Genomic DNA, 17,654 nt, shown 5'->3' on the forward strand with positions numbered 1-17,654 from the left:
TAGCATGTCCACAGAATCCCCTATCTGTCCTTCTAATTATTGAATCCCCTATAACTACAGCCCTCCTCTTCCTTTCCCTACCCTTCTAATCTACAGAGGCCGACCTCATGCCATGGGTACTGCCACTGATGCCTTCTCCAGCTTGTCTGTCCTCCCCCCCCCCAACAGTACTCAAGGAGGAGTACCTATTTTTGAGGGTTACAGTCACAGGGGTCCTCTCTAGTACCTTACTCTTCCATTTCCCTCTCCTAACCATAACCCACTTATCCTCCTCCCATGACCCTGGTGTGACCACTTGGCTGTAACTCCTGTCTATGACTTCCTCACTCTCTCTGACCAGAGCGAGATCATCGAGCTGCAGCTCCAGTTCCCTAACACAGTCTCTGAGAAGCTGCAGCTCAGCTCACTTAGTGCAGACATGGATGTTTGGAAGGCTCCCACATCTGGCATTGAGAACAGCAAACTGCTCTCACACTCATTTCCTCTCACCCCTCACCTCAAAAATAGAGAAAAAAATAAAAACAAGAAAATAGAGACAAATATACACGCCTCCTTAATCCGGACAAGCTCGACCTTTGCCTCTGCTCACCAAAGCCTCAATACCCCACAATACCCGACTCCTTCACTGTGCCACTCCTTTACCTTACTACTTTACCTTACTCCTTTACCTTACCCTTTACCTTACTCCTTTACCTTACCCTTTACCTTACCCTTTACCTTACTACTTTACCTTACTCCTTTACCTTACTACTTTACCTTACTCCTTTACCTTACTCCTTTACCTTACTCCTTTACCTTACCCTTTACCTTACTCTGTTGCCATAAGTAAAGAAGGTATAGGTGTCATAAAACTCTCACCACCAGGTTCAGGAACAGCTGCTACCCCTCCACCTGCAGATCCTCAGCCACAAAATCAATCAGAGACTCATTTAAGGACTCTCACTTGTGTATTTATTGATTTTCTTTGTTTTCTCTGTATTTCACAGTCAATTTGTTTACCTTCATTATCTGTTAACAGCTGTTTATTTGTTTACATTTCCTCTGTGAACAGTTTTTTTTGCACTATCAATTAGTGGTAATTCTGCCTTGTCTGCAGGAAAAAGGAATCTCAGGGTAATATGTGATGTCATGTATATACTCCAACAATAAATCTAAAATCTGAATACTGATGCATTTTATTCCAGATTTATTTTATTTAGTTAACTGACTTTCAATTTCCCCAACTGCCATAGTTAGATCTGAACATATCAGAATATGGTCCAGCAAAACAAACACAGAAACACTATGCTGCCATACTAACATGAATTATTTCATGAGTTTCACTTGACTAGAAGCAATTAAAGCATTGAAGAAAAGAACAAGATACAAGATGTGTCTGAAAAATTAAAGGTTGAATATGGATTCCAAATGGCAAGTATTTTTTCCCAGAATGCCTAGTGATTTTTGTTCTGATCTTTAAATAGGAATATGCAATGTTCTAAGAGTGATAAATGTGGCTTTTGCCAGTAATGTCAGATGGATGATAACTTCAAGATACTGGCTTACATTGTTTTTGTATGGATCAGGGAAACAATATACATACAAAGAGCAGGAGAAGGCCACTCAGCCCCCAAATCTGCAACACTATTAAATAAGACTCATCTTATTTGCAAATTCCTATCTATTCATTGAAGAATCTATTTACCTTGACATAAAATACTCAGACTCTGCTCCCACCATCCTCTGAGAATGAGGGTTGTAAACTTTGTTTCTCTTTATGTTCTGCTTATATCCTTTCCGTATGTCCTTGTTCTTGTGGCTGCAAGCCATGAACCAACACAATGCAATGGAAAAAATAATCAATGCAGCAGAGATGTGGTTTCTCAGAAGAATGTTATGAGTATCATATATGGAGAGGATAACAAATGAAGAAGTTCTACAAAGAACGATAATAAAACATACATTACTTAAAAGTATCAGAAAACAACAATCAAAATTCTTTGGACCATCATGCGAAGAGATACATTAGAACATTTTGTTATAACTGGAAAGCTGGAAGGAAAAAAGATGCAGAGGTAGACAGAGAATGAAAATGATGGATTAACATCATGGTTAGAAGCAGGAGGCAACATCTACCATTCGGAGGGACAGAGATCATAATGGATGGAGAGACATGATCGGCCACACTGAATGGCAAGGCACCTGAATGATGTCCTTTTCACAACTTATTCTCTGATCTATCTTTCAGCCATCAACAAATTTAACAATAGTGTCTTTGATGCCTTTAAAATACCTGTTCTCTGTTCCATGATATTGGCCATCACCAACTAATACTTTACCTTGTATTCTATTAATTTTTATTTTCCTATAAATAACCCTTGACTTATCATTTTGTATCAAATGCTTTCTAGCAATATAAGTGTCTTACATCCCCCAGTTCCACACTAAGGTGCAGATGAAGAGAATATGTGGAGGTTTGACAAGTTGATGACATTAAGGTCAGCCAAGTGGACTGCTTCAGTTCATCTATTATGTGCAAATACAAAGCAAGAGTTTGCAATGTTACTAATTGGCTGCATGTCATTGCATGACCCTAATGCAGGTTTGCAAATTAATAAGTTGTGATGCACTGCAAGTTCAATTAATAGTCATCTCATCCAATTTCTGATTGAACTTGATTCAATGTGGTCTGACATTTAGATTGTATGCCGAAACCTAGAAGCTCTGCAACAGTAGTCTCAGACTTGTCAGGTTAGATGCATGGAACATATTTACCCTGACTATGAAGTCTGGGACCTAGTGCAGAGACTCAAAACAGGCCTTTTAAATCCAAGATGGGGAGACATTTCTTCATTCAGACTGTGTTGAACCTTTGGAATTCTCTACCTCACAGGACTATGGGGACTTGGTCCAAAACAAAGATTGATAGACTTCTGGTCATTAGGAGAGTCAGGATAGCACTGAAAACTGGCACTGAGGTAGAGGACCACCTCTGATCACAATGAACCCTGGAGCAGGCTCAAAGGATTTGATGGACTAATCCTGCTGTTATTTCATGTTCCTTGATCTGATATTCATAATAATTAGTCTTTAACTAATGTTTTTTGTTTTGTTGACAACCAGATTCTATGACACCAGCCTTCAGCATCTAAACTGTCTGATGAAAGGTTGAGCAGCTGGTGGGTAGTAAACAAATCACTTGCTGTTCACACTTTCTCCTACATATACCAGTTCAGGGTCAGCCAAGAATGACTGAATCTCTTGTAACTGTACAAGCAGCAATAATTGATAACATAGATATCAGGAAGTAGCTTCATTTTAGAGCACCCCTATACTACACACATGGCAGCATTCACCTCTGTGTTAGTGTTTGTGGATGAGGTATTTGGCACTGGATGAGCACAGAACTCAGAGGAGTCAGTCTGAGGAGAGGTGGATAACATCCTTAGGCTGCTCCAGCTCACCTCACCATTAAATGAGTTTGAACCGGGGCTATCTTTCAGTATCACTGGGGTGGAATATGTCAAGGGCTTCACAGTCTTCCCTGCCTTGCTCAAATACACAATAAATTGTCATCACTCCAGCAACTGAACTTCACTCTTCAAAATAACAACCACACAAGCAGCAATGAAAATTGGTCTTTTCTGGACCAAATAGATCATCACTTGAAACCTCCACTGTGGATTTTGCTGGGTCACCCAAAATTAACAAAATTAAATGAATGAAATGTTGCTATTCTGTGCCAAGTTGGGATTGATTGAAAAAAAATAATGATTCATTTTCTGTAAGACCACAAGACATAGGAGTAGAAATAGGCTATTCAGCCCATTTGAACATGAACACTCAGCCCTACTGACCGGCCTTCCCCCTCCCCCCCTCCCACCCCCATAACCTTGGCTACCCTGGCTAATCAAAAACCTATCAATCTCTGCCTTAAACACCCATTAATCTGGCAACCTCAGGCAACAAATTCCATAGGCTTACCACCATCTGTCTGAAGAAATTCCTCTGCATCTCTAAGTGAATGCCTTTCAATCCTCTTGTTCTTGACTCTCCCACCATGGCAAACAACCTTTCTACATTTACTCTCATCATTTACTCTCATCATTTGAAATGTTTCAATGAGATACTCCCCCATTCTCCTAAATTCCAATGAGTACAGGCCAGGGCTCTTCTTTTGATAACCCTTTCATTCCTGGAATCATCCTTGTGAACCTCCTCTGAACTCTCTCCAATGTCAGTACATCCATTCTTAAATGAGGATGCCAAACTTCTGACAATACTCCAAGTCCCACCAGTCCCTTAGAAAGCTCAACATCACATCTCTGCTCTTATATTCTATTCCTCGTGAAATGAATGCCAGCATTGCATTTGTCTTCTTTATTGACTCAACATGCAAGTTTATCTTCCAATTCTCCTGCACAAGGACTTTCAGGTCCCTTTTGCATCTGGGTATTTTCAATTTTCTCCCCATTTAAAAAATAGTCTGCCCATTTAATTTTTCTGTCAAAGTGCATGACAGTACATTTTCCAACATTGCATTCCATGTGCCACTTTTCTGCCCTTTCTCCTATTGCAATAGGGGTAAAGTTGACGAACAGCGGGGGGGGGGGGGGGTCGACCTTGAGGGTTGAGACATCACATGTCACCTTTGAAGGGGGTCATCTGTGATCTGTTCATTGCAGTAGGGTGAGGGGGTGGGCCATTGAAGCACAGAGTGACTTTCTGAAGTTGGCACTGGAAATCCAGCCCCAGTACCAAGGGGGCACAGAATTGTGGCATAAAGAGCAGTCTGAAGCATTTGTACACTACACCTCCAGAAGTGAGGGTCACTATGCAGGACCCCAGGGTGTCTGCCACGTATGATTTTGACGCGAGTGATATCCTGTGCTTGGTGGGTTGTTTAATGATAATGGGGTGGATAAAGCTGTCTGTATTCCCACTACCGAATAAACAGTTGATATCACACCCGTTTACCTGGACGTCAATCATGGACCTGGCGAGTACATGCTGGGGTCCTCAGTACGTGCTGGGGTCCTCAGTTCAGAGTGATGGAGGCCAGTATGGATTCATTGTCCAAGTTTGATGGGTGGTCCTTCACCTGACAAGGCTCCCCTCAGCCACAAGATGGCCGGCCTTGACCCCTCAAAGTATCGTATGCCTGGGAAGATGGTGTTTGACGTGCAGATCAAAATAGCAACCCACAGGATTTGCACATGGTGTCTCTGAAATGCAGGGAAGATGGTGCCAACTATGTTGTTCAGATTCTACACTCATTGCTACTAAACTGCATGGATAGTTTGGACTGGCAAACTTTGATGTAATTCCCTTTTTTCCAGCACCTGGAGCATACTGCATCCTTGGCAGGGCAGCATTTCCTCGGATACTGACCTTGCCTGCAGAGGTAGCACTTGGTAGCACAATGGTGGCTGAGGTCAGATCATTAGAGTAGTGGGACGGTATAGGAGGCCAGTCACTCACAGGACAGGATGATGCCCAATCCCAGGATAGCAGCACCCACGGCATCCAAACGGCTGAGTAATCATCTGAGTTCTGGAGGGCCACCTCCAGGGTCTCTGTAAAATCAACCACCCTTTCCAGATTGAGATCTTTTTGTTCTAATAGCAATTACCATATGTACCTGGAGTGGATACTGGCTACATATGCATCTCTGATTAGATCATCTGAGTTCTGGATGGCTGACTCGGCCTTACAGTCACACGCCCTGCACAAGATCTGGAAGGCCCGCAGGTACTCAGCACTCGATTCACCAGGTCGTTGTTTTCTGGTGGCCAGGACATGCCTGGCGTAGATTTCATTAACCTTCCTGCGAAACTGGGCCTTGAAGGTCTCCATAGCTGCTTGGTATGAGCTGGCGTTGCTGATAAACAGGAACATTTGGGGCCCGACATGCAAGAGGAGTAGTACCAGTCAGTTAGGGTCCATGGCGATGGTATCCACGGTTGCCGCCAAGAAATTTTCAAAGCAACGTAGTCACAGTTCAAACATGTTCAAGGAGTCCAGCAACTGGGGGTTGTTGTGGAGTTTCTCAGGTTTCAGGCACTGGTCCATGCTTTTTAAAAAAAAAATAGTTAATAAAATTGATGTACCACTAATAATCTGATATTTTTCAAACTATCAGGCTACCTACAACCTCATCAATTGATCAAAGCAAAGAGAATGGGGACCATGCAAGGGGCTATGGGTAGGATCAATCTGTCGGCGTGTCCAGCCGACAGCAGCCAATCATGGCACAACAGTGGTTTACCACAACAGTCCTCCAGGATCATACCAGAATTTATTGATTCCTGAAATATCGTTACCAATGCCTCGACAATCTCTCCCACTACTTCTTTCAGAACCCGAGGGTGCAATCCATCAGGTACAGGAGACTTTTCCACCCTTATCTTTCTGACCACCTCCTTTGAAATAGTAACTGCACTCACTCCACTTCCTTGATACCCTTGGATATATGGCACACTCTTCATGTCTTCCACAGTGGATCGGGAGCAGGTGGTAGGCCGAAATTAGGTCAATGGTGGAGAATATGCGGTATTGGGCGATCTGATTCACCACATCCATGATGCATGGCAGGGTGTCCGCATCCAGAAGCGTGAAGCGGTTAATCATCTGGCTATAGTCGACACCATCTGTAGCTTTTCCCCGTTCTTGACAACCACCACCTGGGCTCTCCAGGGACTTGAACTGGGTTCGATAATGCCCTCATCCAGCAATCTATGCACCTCACTCCTAATGAATTGCCTCTTTTTGTAACTATATTGATGACTTTTGGTGGCCACAGGCTTCCAGCCAGGGGTGAGGTTTGCGAAGAGTGCTGGCAGGGCAATCCGGAGTGTAGAAAGGCCGCAGGATTAGCCCCATGGCACGGGGGCGGGTTGCTCAGGTGCTTCGGGTGTGGGGCGATGGCAGACCAAGAGTGGGGGATGGGGTCCCCCAAAGTGTAGGGACACCGTTCGGAACTGACACTGAAAGTCTAATCCCAGCAACACTGGGGCACACAATTGGGGAAGGACGAATAATTTGAAGTGGGTGACTGTACGCCCTGTACTTCCAGCATAGCGATGCAATACCCCTTTATCCCGGTCGAGTGCGACCTCGTCACTAATGAGATCCTCTGGGCAGTGGGGATAATGTCAAGTCCCCAACGGAGGGCCAGATCTGGCCAGATAAAACTGTCAGTTGACCCAGAGTCAAATAAGCAATTGGTGTAGTGTCCATGCACTTTAATCAGTTCCATAGCTTTAGTGAGGGGATGAGAGCATTGCTGGTTTAGTGTTATAGACGCAACCACTGATCCAGTTGACAGGGGAGTTCTGCGTGATGACGTCACGCAATGGGATGACGTCACTCAACGGGATGACGTCACACAACGGGATGATGTCATAGACATAGTCAGCGCTGGAGGAGCAGGTTGGAGGACCTCCCGGAAGTGCTGTTGTGGCGGCGTCAGCGGATGAAAGTAAGTAGTGGGGTTTGTAGTTGCTTGCGGTTGGTGGTGGGTAGGAAGTCGGTCGTGGTGGTCGGGCCCCGGCGGTCGTCAGCGATGGACGCTAGGGTGAGTCCCTGGTTAGCCGCGGCGGGTCCCCAGTCAGTCGTGGTGCCCGGACCGGCGGCAGCGTAGGCGGTGGCAGACGGGAAGCGGGCAGCAGCAGCAGTAGCTTCGGCCCCGGGGGTGGCTGTGGCGGCGGCAGCAGCAGTGGTTGCCACAGTTGGGACCGAGGTTGGGTCGAGTGTTCCTCACAGGGGCGAGAGGCGGGCCAACACCATGGTTGCGAGGGTGGGCTGCCCCTTTCGGGTTCGGCGTCTCCGTGTCGTCAGGCGTTGCTGTGCAGGGGAGCCCTCGCTCTCATTGGACGAGAGCTCTGGGGAAGAAGAGTTTGAATGGGATAGTGGCGGTTGGGCTTCACACGAGGCACTGTGTTTGCCAGTGGCCATTTTAGACCTACAGACTGCAGCAAATTGGCCGTTTTTAAGGCACTTCTGGCACCTGGCTTTTCTTGCTGGGCACTGGGACCTGCTGTGCTTATCCCTCCCGCAGAAATAACATTTTGGGTTCTCAGGGGACAGTGTAGCAGCAGCCGACAGGCCGTCAGTATCTCGGGGGCTGGTAGGGTAGAAAGGCACTCTACTCACATCAGAACGAGGGGTCCAGTCCCTAGAGAACTCGTTGGACTTTAAAGCTGCATCCTCCATTTGTGATCGCAATCCGGGCCACGTCCTCTAGTTTTTCTACCCCTTGCTTGAGCAAGCGCAGCCTCATTTCATTCGATCGGAGCCCGGCCACATAGGCATCCCGGACGAGGTCGCTAGTGATCTCGGCAGCAGTTTTGTCAACACAGTTACAGTCCTTGCCCAAAGCCTTTAATACTTGTAAATATGCCCTGCTGTACTCGCCGGGCTGTTGCTTCCTCGACGCAAGCACGAGCCGGGCATGAACTCTGTTCACCGGTTGATCATACAGTTCTTTCAGTATCTTTATGACTGCGGTGTAAGTGGTCTCATCCTGGATGTTCTCGTAGATTCTCAAGGACACCATAGACAGCAATGCTGTTAGACGCTGGTTATCCTCCTCCACCCGAATGAATCTCAGGAAGTTTTCAAAGTTCAGCAGCCAGAATTTAATGGCTTTGAAGGCTGTAGCTGACTGTGGGTCGATATCAAGTTTTTCTGGCCGAGTCAAATGCTCCATCCCTTTCAAAAAAAAAAAAATTTTTTTTCTTTTGCTAATAAAATTGTAGAGCTCGTCGAAAGAATCAAAGACTTGTTGATCCAAACCAAGATTTTTATTAGCAAAAGACAGGAGCTCTTCACAGGTGGCCGACCAGTCCAGAATGATCCGACCTGGCTAGGGACACAACCCTTTAAGGCCCAGACAGTAGGCGTGGCTAAGGTCTCAGCCAATCGCTGTAAGCACAGTCTAGATACTGTAACTATATACACTATATACATTGGTGATAGATCTGTACTATCACACCCTGTACCTCCAAATATTTGTAAATACCATCCCTCAGAACACTTTCCATCAACTTACCCACCACAGACGTCAGACTCACGAGCCTATAATTCCCAGGTTTACATTTGGACCCTTTCTTAAACAGAGGAACCACATGCGCCACCCTCCAATCCTTTGGCACTACACCCGTGGCCAGTGACATCCTAAATATCTCTGTTAATGGCCCCACTATCTGTCCACAAGCCTCCCTGAGTGTCCTTGGGAATATTTTGTCCGGTCCCGGAGATTTATCCACCTTTATCTTTTTCAACACAGCCATCACTTTTCTATTTGCTGTGGTGATTTGTTATCAACATCCTGGCTACTGATTGGAGTTCTGTATATAACTGCCAACAGAATCTTTTTACCCTTAACATTTCTTAGCCCTCTCCACAATGATTCTATATCTTCTGATCCTTTTACATTTTTAAGATTTTAAATGTAGACATTCAGCACGGTCACAGGCCATTTCGGACCACGAATCCTTGCCACCCAATTTACCCTCAATTAAGCTACTCCCGCAGTATGATTCAAATGGTGGAAGAAACCAGAGCTCCTGGGGAAAATCCACACAGACACGAGGAGATCCTAAGAAGGGATCCTATGTCACCTCTTTCTAATGAGTTACCAACAGAGCCATGTCACCTCCTCTGATTACCTGCCTATCCTTTCGATACACTGTGTATCCTTGGACATTGAGCTCCCAATGACATCCGTCCTTTAGCCGCAACTCCTTGATGGTCACAATATCATACCTGCCAATGTGTATCTGTACTACAAAGTTATCCACTTTATTTCTTATCTGTGTCTATTTAAATACAAAACCTTTGGTCCTTTATTTGTTACTTTTGACTCTGTGTCCTTTTTGCATTGCAATATTCCACCTTTGGTCATTCGGTTTCTTTCCCCAACTGAAATACGTCTGGTCCTTTGAGATAGCAGGCTTTAATAGCTCACTAACAACTACATTTAACAAATATATCTGCCACCAAACCATTATTATTTGTCCAGAGTATTTTTCTTTTGGGATGAGGTCAATCATTCCATAGTTACTGACTTCCATGAAAATTCCAATAACGTTGTCACCGTCCTGTCCTTGGTTACAATTTCCATTACCAAAGAATGAAAAGACATTTTGATGGTAATCTTCTTTTGAACTTTCTTTCTCTCATTAAGCTTTTATGTTAATCTGTAAAAGGGAGAAAGGAAAGGTCTTGGACCTGAAATGTGAACTCTGTTTATATTTCCACAGGAGGCATCAAATCTGTTGAGTATTTCTGTGGTTTTGGAAAGGACTTCAGAATTTCAATAAAGCTTCTGTGCTGGAAGATTAGGGAGGCATTTGAATAAATTACATAAATGGCAAAATATTGCTGCAAATGGCATTTGCTTCCATATTTTAACTGATATTTAGGCAGAGGTAAAAGAGTTAAAATCACAGGACCCTAGAAATTTGTCACATGGAGGTTAATGCAAGCAGAAGTGGTGTATTTTATAAGGCTCATTAATGAAGCAACATTTAAAAACTGATATGCTGTGGCCTGGTCATTTGGAGGTTGATCAACAGAAGTCCATTTGGGCATCCATCTGGATGTTATGGTGGTAGAAGGAGAGACCTGCCCCTTACTCCTCACCAAGGAATTATCCATTGAGATCGTCCAAATTAACATGTCTATGTGCAAATAGTATGCACACAATAAACCTGAAGCAATACAAACTTAATAAATTATCCCAGTTTCTTCTTAGAGGGGAAAAGAGAAGATTATTTCTCCACATAAGTCTCGGCTCATCTGTTCAGAACTTTTCACCATCCCTTTATCTGTTTAAAGCCACTTCTGGCTGTCTCCTCATTCTTAATACTCTCAATTCTGGAACCCATTCCCACCTCCATAAACAAACCCATCCTGGTTAGACCCCACTTGCTTAGTTCTGGTCACCTCACTACTGGAAGGATGTGAAAGCCATGGAAAGGGTGCAGAGGAGATTTACAAGGATGTTACCTGGTGGAATGAAACGGGTGGAGTGAACTCGGACTTTTCTCCTTGGAAGATGAGAGGTGATCTGATAGAGGTATTTAAGATGATAAGAAGCATTGATCATGAGAATAGTCAAAGGCTTTTTTCCCAGGGCTGAAATGGTTGCCACAAGAGAACATAAGTTTATGGTGCTGGGGAGTATGTACAGAGGAGATGTCTGGGGTAATATTTTTTATGCAGAGTTGTGAGTAATTAGAATGGGCTGCCATCAATGGTTTCGGAGGCAGATATGTTAGGGTCCTTTAAGAGACTTTTGGATAGGTGATGGTGCTTAGGAAAAGGGGCTATGGGAAGCCTAATAATTTCTAAAGTAGGGACATATTTGGCACAACTTTGTGGACTGAAGGGATTGTATTGTGCTGTAGTTTTTCTATACATATGTTTCTATCCAGTACATTGCTCCCCAAATCACACTCACATAATCCATACAGCTATTATCTTATGGTTAAGAAAAAAACCTTATTTTTAAGACCCTAAAACATTTCTTAAAGTTTATCTCTTTCACTTAACTTTTGTTCTCATGCCATAATATGTGTTGGTCTCTTGATATCAAATTATGCATGATAACAGTATTTTGACATGGTCCAAGACACTCACTTAATTAAAAACATTGTCTAACTACAAATTATTCTTGCAGATGAGGAAACCATTTTAATTAAAAACACAATCCCATTCTAAATTTGAGCCATAATATAGATTCAGCCCTTTGCACAGCTTATTCTAAATTTTGGGACAGGGTTTAGAATGTTTCCATAAATTAAGTAATTCAGGAATCACTCCATCTGCTGTTGACATGAGATTGGGACAGGTTTGAAAATGGCAAAGCTCCAAATAATTAGGAACCAATCCAAATGCATCCACACAGGTAACTTAGAGCTTCATTCCCTCCAGCCAGGAAGTCTTGCATCCAAAATTCACTCTAATGAAGAAACATATGATCAAACAACAGTTTGCCTTGAGATAGATGCTTAATTTTGTTTGTTCAAAGCATATTGCACCAAGGAATAACCAGATCATGAAAAGTATGCACAAGTCACAGCCAATTCACCACGTTTGGGGAAAGTGCTTATAATTTGCACCTAAGATGTTGATTCACAATATTAACATTTTGAAAATCAAAGAGTGGCTGTAAGTATTTGTTTAACTGAATAACACAATCATTATTAACCAATAACAAATGTTATTCGTCTTCATAATGATAAGATGACAGTCCATTTACAATAACTAATCACAACACCTTATTGGACACTGCAGGGTGAATATAACCTTCACATCTTCAAGGCAAACAATTGTTATTGTCAAGCACTTCCTCTGGCTCATTAATTGACAGCTCTGGCATTCTTTATCTTAAGAAAATGTAAAACAGACTGGACTCTGCCTGTTTGTTTACACTCCAGGGATTTTTGCAGATGACATTTCTTCTAACTGATCACTGACATCTTTTACCAGCAAGAATTGAAATGGGGAATTATTCACTCATCCATGGAAAATCAGAGTAGCACGTATCAGCATTAAAGCTTCTAATTAACATAGTGACTTTAATATTTGATTGATAATGAAGCAATACAATATTTATTAATGCATATTTTTGTAGGTTACCTCATTACTTATCATTGCTCATGTCATCCACAGGCACATTTGTGAGAGTCACTTTTTTAGGTTTCTGAGATGCAGATGGCATTTGTAGTTCTTGCTGTGCAACCCTGGAAAATTCTATTAAGAAGCATAAACAATATTAAATCAAGTATTTAAAGGGGTGAAATTACACAACATGAAGTGTAAATTTGGAATTAATTTCCTCAAAATGTTGGTTGTCCAATTGAAATGTTCATGATTAAGATTGTTGAATTTTATTGGACAAGAGAAACAGAACAAAGGATGTCAAATCAAGTTTGGGTCCAAATTAGCTATGGTCCAATAGTAGGCAGGAGAAGTTGAAAATACTGAACTACCAGGTTCTGCATTTATTCTGACTTTTCCATTAGTGGGTAAAATAGGTCAAATCTTAAATCTCTCAAGTTAAATGGAAGCTACAGAGTGATTCATCGTGAACCTTTCACTCCATCCAGGTCATTTATAAGAGGCTATGTCTGAAGAATGCAGCCTCTATCCTCAAGGACACCCATCAATCAGGTCATGCCCTCTTCACTCTGCTTCTATAAGGAAGGAGGTATAGGAACCTGAAGACAACCACACAAGGACAGCTTCATCCCCTGTGCCATTAGATTTCTGGATTAACAATGAACCACAGACATGACCTCACTTCCTCCTATTTTTGTGCACTATTTATTTATTTTAAAATATAATTTAGAGCAATATTTGCATTGTAATACTGCCACAAAAAGACAAACTTCCATATTCATGACAATAAATTCTGATTCTTTCATTGTGTGAGCTTTAACTGGAGCAAAAATGTTTTAATGTTATGACTGAAAGGAAGGTTTAAAGAAGTAAATAAAATGGGGGGAATGGCAAGATGGGGTAGAAGAAAGGCATGTATTCCACCTTTCCCCAGCTGGATTACTAAATACCTGGATTTTAAAAAGCATAAAAGTGGTTAAAAATAATATTTACAGTTGTTTAAATAACAGTGATTTATTATGGCAACTAATGTGAAAAAATATAAACCTCAACCTCAGAAAAAATTACCATACAAAAGTGTGGAACAACTGAGGCCTACCTGCATAGCTGAATCCATGGATTCGTCATTGGGAGCCTCCAAGCTTCAGAGAACTCCAGCCCATTCGAGTTTAACCTCGGCACTGATCCTGCCTCTGCAAGATGGCGCCAATACTTTGGTTAGTTCGGCCATTGCCAACCCACGTTCACGTGAAGCTATGTGCATGGGCAGCACGGCCGACAAGGGGACCCACGAACCGACGACCTTGCTGGGTGGCCCAGCGATGCACAGTGTAATGTCGGAGGATGCTTCTGCGTATTCGACAGCTTTGCCCGGCTTGCTTGGGGCATCCCGGGTCCGAGAATTGCTGGACAAAGTATGGGCTGTGGGGGAGCCCAAATATCGACGTCCCGAAGAGGTCGGGGTGCCGGCATCGGGTGTCCAGACCTGCAGCCATTCAGCTAAATGATTTACGATGACTAGAGGAAGAAGAGGAACTTACCTTATTGGAATTGTTACCTGCTTCAATCACCACCACAGCCAGCTGGTTCCATATATCCACCACCCTTTCTGTGAAAAACCTGCACCTCAATTCCTTTTAAATCTTTGCCCTTTCTCCTTAAACTTGTGCCTTTAAGTTTAAAATTTCCCTTGCCTGGACAAAAGACTTACTGTCCTATCTATACCCATCATAATTTTATAAACTTCTATATGGTCCCCCTTCAGTCTTCTGCACCTGAGTGAGAACACCAGCCTATGTAATCTCTCCTATCACAAGCCCTCCATTTCATGCCACATCCTTATGTATCTCTTCTGCACTCTCGCTATCTCAATGTACCTCTTCCCCATCTGAGCTTACAGCCAGGATACAAGGAAATAATGCTGAATCTGATAATCTTGGGATAACATTTCTAATTGCAAGACCTATATCTTAAAGAGAAATTCAGCTGACAAAGTAAATAGTCTTGGCCATCCAGAAGAAAATCATTGATTAATTGAGTTAATTGACACCTGGTTGAGCTATGCTTTGAATGGAAAAGACAGATATTAGACTGAGCTGATATGCAATAAAATTTATAATTTCCTGGAAATCTTGTAATAACTCATGAGGCATTAATCTATCAGGTTTGGAAACATACAATTGTTCAGTCCACCAAGCCCATACTGTACCTACTAAATTAATAATGCATTAATCCTATTTGCTTATTCTCCCTATATTCTTAGCAATTCCCCCAGATTTTTCCACTTACCCAGACACTCGATGTAGTTTACAATGGCTATTAACCAACCAACCTACATATCTTTGGGATTCAGGAGGAAACTGGAGCACCTGCAAGAAACCAACATGGTTACAGGGAGATTGGGAGAACATACGAACTCCATACTGACAGCATCCAAGGACAAGATTGAATCTCTGGCACTGTGATGCAGTGCAACTATGCCATTTATAAGCTGGCAATAATTTATCTGAACACATAAGATGCAACCATATGAATAGGATATCCAATTAATGTATTAAATGTTAGAACTCCAGACATGATCATGTTACCTTGTAGTAGCTTAATATATAGCTTAATACGAGAATGATGGGGTGGGGATACTGATGAGCACGTGAGAAAGAATTGGAAATATTTGGTGGAAAGAGACCAGTCAGGATGTTCTCAGAGCTGGGATAAATGGCCTCCTTGTCTATGGAGAAAAATGCAAACTATGTGGATAACCAGAATATAACTATAAAGCGAAGAAAAAATAATATGGTGTACTCTTGACTTGTCATCCTGTTCTGTGAGCCTTTCAGCAATTTCCACCATTAATGACCAACAGAAATATTTAACTTCTCCACCATTTCCTTTATCCATTTTCTTCAGTTTTCCTGCATTGAGAAGTTTGTCCTACCAAGACACACTCAATTGTTTGAGTCTATATTTCTCAGATCTTAGAGAAATGAGGGTTGACCTTATTAAATTACATAAGGTCATAAGGGGGCTGATCAGGCTTGATATTGGAATATTTTCACTAATAGGGGAGTCTTGAACAATATAAGGAGTCAGTCCTTTAAAATTGGGGTACATAGAAATTTCTTCTCGCAGTTTGTGGTCTCTCGAATTCTCTCACCTGGAAGGTTACAAGTATTTAAGGTGGATATAGATAAATACTACAAAGATTAAGAAATAGAGGGCATGGAGAATGGCACAGAAGTTGAAGTCAGCCTAGGGACAAATTTGAAGAGCTGTAGATCTACTCCTGCACCAATGTACTTATGTTTCTGTCTGTGAAGGACTCCTGTTAGTCACATTATTATTTTACAGATATATAGAAGCTCTCATTATCTGTTTGATGTTTCTGCTAATCTGTTTTCAGATTGTACTTTTCTTTAACTGATTTTATTGAGTATCTGAAACTTTTCCATTTTTCAGATTACTGCTTTACTTGGCAACATCGTAGGTCTTTTCCACTGAGGTAATATAATCTATAATTTGTCGTGATAGCTGTGGCTGGAAGATGTTTCCTGTTCTGTTTAGGGAAATGGCGGCATTGCTGGAGCTGCTATAACAGCAGTGATGTCGCTGGTGTAGACCCAAGAGAGCAGGTCTGAAGGGTTCAACTGCCCGGTCTTAAAGCCAGAGGCTCTGTACAGGCTTACAGCCATTAAGCAGCCTGTTAAAGGAGCTGACTGTGTGTTTAAAATAAAATTTTGCAACTACAGGTAAGTGCCCAAGATGGTGGCACCTGTGCTCAGCAGCAGTCACAAGGATTTGCAGACTCCTAGAAACAACGGACAGGCACAGGGCTCTAGAAACAGGGAGAACACCCCTCCCCCCACTCCCCACCACCCATTGAGGAGAAGCAGAAGAGATGACCCGACAGGACGGTGAGCACAACGGCAGACCATTGAGGAAATTAGCGGCTGAAGGACCCACAAAGGCTGCAGCAATTCACAGTCAGGGATCCGCTTGGGCTGCTGGACTCTGGCTCATATTCGAACCAGGTATCAGAATCGGGATTCAAGAGGGTGCTGAGAGCAAGCAAATAGCCTATCTGATGGACTGAACGGGAGTCTGTGCCTCTGCAGAGGCTGTGGGAGTGGAGGAGAATCACAGCCATTCTGTGACTCTCTTTAGCATCTCTTTCTCTTGTCTCTAATGGTTACTCCTTGTCTGCCTTTCAGCAGGCAGACTGCAATCTCAAGTTGTGTACTATTACATGGCAATAAAGGAATCTTGAAGCTTTTGGCTGAAAGAGGTATAAATCATGGAACATTACAGCACAGAAACAGACCCCTTCAGCCTTTCTAGTCTGAAGCTTTTTTTGCCTAGTCCCACTGACCTGCACCCAATCATAGCCCTCATACTTCTCCCATCCTTGAGTTTTTCTTGCATTTTTATACTCCTCAAATATTTCATTTGCTCTATGTTGCCAAACCTATTATATACCTTCTCAACCAGATCCACAATATCCCTTGAAAACCAAGATACCTTATGCCTGCTAACCTTGCCTTTAATCCTGACAAGAATATAAAAACTCTACTCTCAAAATTTCACCATTGAAGGTTCACCACCTACCCTGCACATCCTTGCCTGTAAACAACTTATCAGTATGTGATACTCTCCTAGTTAAAAATAATTTTAATAAACTTCCAAATAACAATAAACCAGGGAAATGGGGTCAAATGAAATGTTACAAAGCTGTGGTAGCTCAAGAGGTTTATAAATGGCATTAATCTTCTAGTCAAGCACAATAATCAAAAAATATTTCAGCCTCACATATTTCTAGTCAAATGAAATCAACTATAGTTTTACTGGAGGCATGAAGTTCCAGGTAAAACACTTCTACAGGATCATTGTGTACAACAACGTCATTAATTGTAAATATCTTGGAGGTAACCATACTACCAAGTGAACACTGATATGGCAACATTGTTGGAATTTAGTTATTGTGATGTCATTGATTTTAAAAACAGGTGACTCTTCAGCCTCCTGTTGAAAAATCCCTGTTTAATTGGATG

At 42.5% G+C, this 17,654-nt stretch overlaps 1 long non-coding RNA gene across 2 annotated transcripts; it reads right to left on the reverse strand.

Moving 5' to 3' along the window:
- Window positions 1–978: 978 nt before the first annotated feature.
- On the reverse strand, window positions 979–17,528 carry LOC138752554 (uncharacterized). 2 transcript variants are annotated; one of them, XR_011350736.1, is made up of 6 exons: window positions 17,449–17,528; window positions 14,899–14,978; window positions 13,709–13,802; window positions 12,628–12,741; window positions 1,685–1,798; window positions 979–1,090 (listed from the first exon to the last, which is right to left on the reverse strand). It is a non-coding gene; the product is annotated as an uncharacterized lncRNA (long non-coding RNA). The 2 variants fall into 2 exon arrangements; XR_011350734.1 differs by having other exon boundaries at window positions 17,413–17,528.
- Between the last annotated feature and the right edge of the window lie 126 nt (window positions 17,529–17,654).

The sequence above is a fragment of the Narcine bancroftii genome, chromosome 1 (assembly GCF_036971445.1).
Source record: "Narcine bancroftii isolate sNarBan1 chromosome 1, sNarBan1.hap1, whole genome shotgun sequence".
Taxonomy (NCBI): domain Eukaryota; kingdom Metazoa; phylum Chordata; class Chondrichthyes; order Torpediniformes; family Narcinidae; genus Narcine; species Narcine bancroftii.